Below are 7,708 nucleotides of genomic sequence, written 5' to 3'. Positions count from 1 at the left end.
AACCATGCTGGCATTATTTTCAGGAATGAAGACAAAAACACTAAAAGGTAGAGAATGTTAGAATACCAAAGCTCAAAAATTCTGAAAACAATAAATAAACTTAGAGGTATTAATTTTCATTGTTTTTATAATATATAAAAATCAAGGAATAAAATAAAAAACACACACACAAAAACCCCACAAAAATCAAGGAATAAAATGATTTAAAAATGGTATGAAACATAATCAGTGAAGTGAATGAATAAGGACAGCATCAGTCACATGCATAATCAATTAAAATTTTCTTCTGTAGAATGTCTTCTCATGCTTATATTTTGAAAATCCAGACATTTTTCTCAGTGGAAGTCTCCAGAATAATTTTGAGAGTAACAGGAAGTGGTAAAACTGATTTCCTGTCCCACTTCCACATTTACTTGATCCCCTTTCCTCCCCTTCACCAGTCCCTCTACCATACCTGCATCCTTAGCTGCTGTCTCCTCTCCTTCCAGGCCCTTTGTCCTGCTGCACAGGTGAGCAGGTCTGGGTGATCAGTGAACCCTGTACATGAGAAAGAGATTGTTCAGGAAGCACTTGGATTTCTGACACAGTACTGTGGTGACCTTTGTTTGTACTCTAACAAATAAAGCTTGCCTGAATATCAGAGGGCAGAATTAGCCACTAGTTAACCACAGAGGTCTGGAAACCAGTACAGAGAGGAAGTGATATAGTTGGGCAGAGAGAATATAAGGCAGGAGGCTGAAGATGGATGCTGCAACAATACAGAAGAACTTTGGAAGACTGCGCAGGCAGTGAGATGTCTCTGTCAATTCTAGAGTATTGGAAGTTGCTTACAATGCACTTCTTGTTAACTTAGGTAATATATCCTTCTGGGGTCTTTAAAGTGTTGAAGACAGGCTGGGTGGTGGTGGCGCACACCTTTAATCCCAGCACTTGGGAGGCAGAGGCAGGCGGATCTCTGTGAGTTCGAGACCAGCCTGGTCTACAAGAGCTAGTTCCAGTACAGGCTCCAAAACCACAGAGAAACCCTGTCTCGAAAAACCAAAAAAATAAAAAAATAAATAAATAAAAGTGTTGAAGACAGATAGTTATAGTTTTCCTTAGTTATACTAAACGATAAATGAGATATGAAATTTTAGACTCACAAATATAAAATAGATGATAGTCTATTTTCCTTATTTTTGCCAGATATAAAAAGACTAAATATTGTAACTGTAATTCTTGCTTGATACCTGTTTTTGTTATATGTAATTTTACTATGTTAAAGTTAAAGCCTTCCCTTTTAATTAGACAGAAAAAGAGAGATGATGTGGGATGTCCTTCTGTATATGTGTTGCTTTTATTGGTTGATGAATATAGTTCTTTGGATCAATTGCTTAGCAGAATAAAGCCATGCAGGAAATCCAAACAAAAATATAGAAAAAGAGTAGGTAGAGTCAGGGGGGTGCCATATAGCTGCAGAAGGAACCTTATCTAGTAAGCCACAGCCTTTCTTTCCTTCTCTTCCCACCCCTCATAGGGTTCCTCTGTTATACCCCTCATTAGCCTTAAACTTACTCTGTAGATCAGGATGGCAAGCAACTCCAAGATTCACCTGTCTCTGCCTCCAGAATGCTGGAGTTAAGGGTAGGTGCCACTCCCCCGACTAGGTTTATAATGCCCATGCCCTTTTTTTTTTCCTTTTGATTTTTCAAGACAAGGTTTCTCTGTAGCTTTGGAGCCTGTCCTGGAACTAGCTCTTGTAGACCAAGCTGGCCTTGAACTCACAGAGATCCACCTGCCTCTGCCTCCTAAGTGCTGGATCAAAGGCGTGTGCCACCACCAACTGGCACTATAATGCCCTTTTTAGCTGAGAAAAGACTGTGACCTGAGACCTTCAAACAGCAACGACTGTGCTTTTCCTGGTTCTAATCTGTACATTAAGACCTCAGCACAAAAATACACATTTCTTTTTTCTTGTTTTCTTCTTTTTGTGAGACAGGATCTCACCATGTAGCTCTGATTGTCCTGGAAGTCACTATGTACATATTACTGGCCTTCAACTCACTGCAATCTGCCTTCCTTTGCTTTCACACTGCTGGGATTCCAGATGTGTGCCACCAAGCCTGGCAAGGACACTTTTCAGAATGCTGCATTTACATCATAGAGTGCATATGCCTTAGATGAAAGTTAATGGAGGATGAAAAGTTCACTTTTAAACCATATTTCTTTATGTTTATAACCATATCTGTGAGACTTTCAAAAACGTATTTCAGATTCAATTCAATCTGCAGGCCATTATGTAGGTTAACAGGCTAGTGGAAAATGACTCTGCCCCTTCCTTCCCCAGAACTCCGAGACTGGTGCAAGTGTTACAGTAGAGAGGAAAGCACTACCCAATGCAGGCCTTGCAGCTCTGAAGGGAAAGGTATCCTGCCAGCTGGGAATCAAGGAATACCACAAAGCCAAACTGAAAAACAAAACTCACAGAAGAGATTTACTGGGAGGGAAAAACACAGCCTCTTCTCTGAGGAGAATCATCAAAGAACTAAGCAGGAAATTGTATTGATTTGGTATTTTAGGGGAGGGTGAAGAGGGACAGAGCTTTCCAGGGTGACCTGGGATTGGAAAGAATTTGTGGCCTGATCTTGGGGCAAACTCAGGGATTACTGGAATTTTGTGGCCAGATATTGGGCCTGGCCACTCTTCTGTCTGAAGGGACTAATAAAAATGGCACTTATGACCCTTAGAGCATTCTGCGGGAATGGGCGCGTAGGGCGGGGTCTAGCCAAGCCTGTGCCTCAAGAGGCTTACAACCTGGAAAGCAAGCCCCGTGATTAACTGTTAATAGATATTCACCATTTCAGCATTAAGTAATACTTCAGGCCCCACTGTACATTTCCACTATCACCCTGCACATGATCCAAAGACACTATACAAGCCCAACCTCCGCCCAGCCTTCCACTGATTCTCTTCCCTTTCATTGTAGCCACCAATCTGTTTTTCCCCAATAAATCTCTGGCATTAGGTTTGTTGCATGGTGTGCCTTTGTTGTGTTCCTTCACACCTGACTGCAAAGATGTCCTTGCGCTGAAAAACCCTTCCACGTCCTCTCATGACTAATATCAAAAAGCTCTGCCGGGATGCTAAGTACCAGGTAGAACACAGAAATTAACAGGGATGATGTAAATTTCGAGAGCTTTGTTCTTACAATCATAGCAAAAAGAAACGCCTTTGTAAGCATCAACAAATAAATTCAAATATTCTACTCAATTATTTTTATAACACTATTTCGGCGACCAGAGACGATGAATTAAAATCAGGATGCTCCACTGACCTGGGGATTCCAGGACCGCCGGGCTGCGGTTCCCCCACTGCGCTGCTGACTTTCCCAGGCCGCCCAGCAGAGACTGCGGCTCTGGGAGTTTTCGCGTCCCCGCGACACCCGGCAGTGTCCTCCACTCCCAGGTCTGCACCACTCGATCCCCGACGGTGCAGGTCCCCGAGCAACGACGGGGAACCAGCACTGGGCACTTCAGGCTTTGGCTCTTCCGCCCAATTTGCCAAGCACCAGTAAAGCCGCTTCCCAGCTTCCGCTTACGTCATGCCTCTAAGCCCTCCCACTACCTCAACAAGGGCCAAAGACCTCCTTTAACCGCTGTTTCCGGGTGAGTGTCTCCGCCCCACTGAACCTCCCGCTGTGTCTCAGGCTGCCCTGGACCTGATTTGCACAGCTTGCTGCCAGCCTAAACCAGAACTGAACGTAGGAGGACGCTGCACACCATTACTTGACTCCACAGGGAGTTCTGACCCCTTCAGATAAAAGACAGGCAGCCTAACCTCGACCTGACTATCACCCTCCCAGGCTGTGTAGTTACACCAAACGATAATACGCTAAATTCAGATGCCAGCATCCCATTGCCAACAAAAATATGACAAGTGAAAACCAAAATTTGCAATTGTGCCTTGGATTAAAAAAAAAAAATAGGTGTCTCAAGAAGTCAGGTCAGTCCATCGCTCACATCCCCGGGCTGAGTTCATCCCGCGCTGTTCTGCTCTCACCCCCTAGAAGGTGGTCTTGTCATTTTATTCACTCAGAAAGGAGTTTGTCTTCTATAATGCATGCTTAAAGTGCTTTGAGATAAAGCATAGATTTTTTTTTTTTAACACAGAGGTGAATGAAGAGTGTCTTGCTGTCCCAGATTCAGAAAATAAAGGAGGTATGTGGTTCCAATCCTAAGAAAGTCTGTGACTCTGGGACCATTGAGAAAGAGGAGGAAAGGAAATAAGGGAAAGAGGAGGAAGGGCTAGGACTCCATACAGCTGCTGTAATCAGTAACCAGCAGCAACCGTACTTACCTGCATTGTCCTCGCACTGGATCAAATTAATCTAAGAGAGGGCAAGGCTCACAAGGCCCACTCTTTACCTCTCAAATGTTGGCTATGGATGGATTGTAGGAGAGGAATCACTACATTTAACTGTAGTCCTCTGCTGAGTCCAGCAGGCTCAAACACATAGCTCTAAACCCACAGTCTCACACATGGCCCTGGTTAATCTCAGGGGATCTCAAGCAAAATGAATGGAGATGAACACAATAAATTTGTTGGAATTGTGGACCCATAGCAGAGAGGCATGAGGCGAGAGTGGGCAGTATTTAAGGATGATGCTGTGTGTGTATGTGTGTGTGTGTGTGTGTGAAATAGTTAATAACACACTTTTTAAATGACCATATCAGTCTGTAATTTCTTTTTGATTGTATCATTATCTGGTATAATGTCAGGTAATAGTAAGAGTCAGGAAGTCTTCCTTTCTTGTCAAAAATTATTTAAAGTAGCTTTGCTGTTAGTTCTTTGAAGTTCTGATAGAATCCTGTCAATATGGTCCTGGTGTTGGGATTTTTTGGGGGGGAGACATTCCTGGTTCCATCTCATTGCTACTTGTAGTTCTGCTTACATTATTTATTTCTTCTTGTTTTAGTTTCATAATTATATGCACTCGTCTATTTTAATTAGAGTTTGTAATTTAGTGGAGTTGAAAATTTAATGTTAATAGACAGAAGATCCATTTATTCACTCATGACTATCAAGAATGTGGTGAAGTTATCTTGGGTAATTGTCAAGACATGATATCAAAAAGTGATGTATAGTTGGGCAAGATCATAGAAGCCTATGAATCCAGCTCTCAGAATGCAGGAACAAGGAGATCTCTGAGGTCAAAGCCATCCTGGTCTACACAGTGTGTCTGGTAATACACAGAGAGACCCTGTCTCGAAACAAAGAAAACCCTTTCTTGTAGAACAGCTTTTAAGGTACCAGAAGTACAATGTAAGCTTCCAATGGTGGAAGCCAATGAACAGTCCTATCCAGCTATAATGCCTATGACCTACATCAGTGGTCTTCATGGTACAATAACCCTAAGAGTGCAGTAGTGGCAGTCATGACTTATTGTTAACCAACAGCTCTCTAATTGGACTTAAGGCTCTTGTAACAAAAATAGAAACCATAACTGGTACTAGACACCTGGCTACCTACTTGGTGCTGGGGAAGTCAAGAATGTTATAGAAGAACCAAGATCCAGCTCTTTTCTAAACCAGCATAATCCCACAGATAAACGTAGTCTCCACCCTCATCAAGGAAACTTCTCTTTGCAACAGAGTCTGCTACAAAATAATTACAACTAATGAAAATCCAGAGTCATGGAGACCAAGCCCAATGGATATATCTACAAAACTCTCCTTTAACCAAGGCTCAAGGACCATTTTTTGAAGAGGGGGAATAGATATTGTAAGAACCATAGAATCATGGAATTTGCTGAGATTGTAAGGCTGTGTCTCCAGAAGCTACATCCATAAAATTTCACCTACATGACAACCCAACAGGATCTGAACAAGCTTATAAACTATGGACTTGCTAAAATGGATGAGGAAAGACCCACTGGCCTGAGACCTCTGTACAGTGGAAACAACAGGCAATATAGGAGAATGTTGGGAACAGCAGAAATAGTCTCTGCCAAGGACGAGCACATCAACTGCTTGTCCAATACCAAATGTTCAGCCTTGAAAACATTCATACAAGTAATATTATATGGACGGAGCAGTTTATTTAAGAACATATGTATGTAGATATACATATATCTGCAATATTGCTAATGAAAAAGAGGCTATGAATTTGAAAGAGCCGGGAGGGGTCTAAGGAAGGGTTTGAATGGAGGAAAGTAGGAGGAGAAATGTTCTAATTATATAATGAAGTCTAATTTTTCAATGTAAAAAAAAAATAAAGCAAAGGAACAAACATCAATAAACCAAAGTAAAACCAAAACTAGCATTCAAAAGTTATATAGCTATCAGGAAATGCAGACTAGGACGCATTTAAGTTTCCATGCTGCCCAAGTTACAATGTCCATCATCAGGAAAGAAAATGATAACTAATGTTAGCATATGTGGTTATACACTGTTGTGGGAATGAGAACTTTTGACATCAGTCTAGATGTTCTAATAAAAATGAAAAAAATGAAAGAAAAGTACTGTGCAGACCGCAGGCCTCGGGGCGGAACCGGAAGTGGGGCGCTGAGATTCCCCACCTCTGCGTTCCGGGAGGCCGCCTTTCTCCCGGATCTGTTCCTGGTCCCCTTCGAGTCACAGCCTGAACCCGGGAGACCAGAGCCTTCAGCCTGGGCAGGGCGGGGCGGACCGGAAGGACGCCATCCCGGCCTCGGCCTTGGAGGCTCCTGCGCTGTCCCTAACAGAGGAGGACCTGACTGAAGTGAAGAAGGACGCTTTAGAAAATTTACGTGTTTACCTGTGTGAGAAAATCATAGCTGAGAGACATTTTGATCATCTACGTGCAAAAAAAAAAAAAAAAATACTCGGTAGAGAAGACACGTAAGAAATTTCTTGCCGAACTTCAAGTAGAAAAAGAGCTGGGAAATTGTTAGACTACTTACAGGAAAACCTCAAGGCTGGACACCCTCGTGGAATCCCTTCGCCGGGAGAAAACACAGAACTTCCTGATTGAGAAGATAACGGATGAAGTACTAAAGCTTCGTAATATAAAACTGGAGCATCTCAGAGGCTTGCAGTGCAGCAGCTGTGAGCCCTTTGCAGCTGCAGCCACCAACAACCTTTCCAGATCCAATTCAGATGAGAGTAATTTCTCAGAAAAACAGAGAGCGTCCATGGTCACATACCACCCAGAAGGAGAATCTAGCACCGCTCCCTTTTTCTCCACTGAGTCTTCTCAGAATTTGCCAGTCCTGGAAGTTGGCAGAACTGAAAGCAGCAGCTTCTCCTCGGGCACTCTTCCTCGACCTGAGGACCCCGGGGCCCCTGCTTTGCCCCCAGATCTGCAGCTGGAAGGAGGAACTTGTGGAAACTCGAGCGAGATGTTTCTGCCCTTAAGGTCACGTGCTCTCTCACGCCAGTGACCTTCACTGCCTAGTTTCTCAGTGTTGAAACATGTTGTGAACGATAGAATCTTTTTTATAAAGCCACTGTAACAGTACACTCACGCTTCACATGTGTCCTAAATCATAGTGTGCACATCTCTGTTAATAGGATTTGTTAGAGTAAAGAAGCACACTATGGGTAGCTGGGCATAAATCATGGATGTGTGCTTCTCTGTATTGACGCTTTTCTCTTAGATGTTTAGTGTTTTGAACTTTTTATAAGACTAATTTTATCAACATATTTCTCAATTTGAGAAATCAACTCATGGCTGAGAATAATGTTTCTTA

The 7,708-nt window shown here is 42.7% G+C and overlaps 1 pseudogene; it reads left to right on the top strand.

Moving 5' to 3' along the window:
* Window positions 1-5,840: 5,840 nt before the first annotated feature.
* On the top strand, window positions 5,841-7,399 carry LOC130867923 (B-cell lymphoma/leukemia 10-like; annotated as a pseudogene).
* The last annotated feature ends 309 nt before the right edge of the window (window positions 7,400-7,708 follow it).

The sequence above is a fragment of the Chionomys nivalis genome, chromosome 2 (assembly GCF_950005125.1).
Source record: "Chionomys nivalis chromosome 2, mChiNiv1.1, whole genome shotgun sequence".
Classification (NCBI taxonomy): domain Eukaryota; kingdom Metazoa; phylum Chordata; class Mammalia; order Rodentia; family Cricetidae; genus Chionomys; species Chionomys nivalis.
This window is presented reverse-complemented; position numbering and strand designations above follow the sequence as displayed.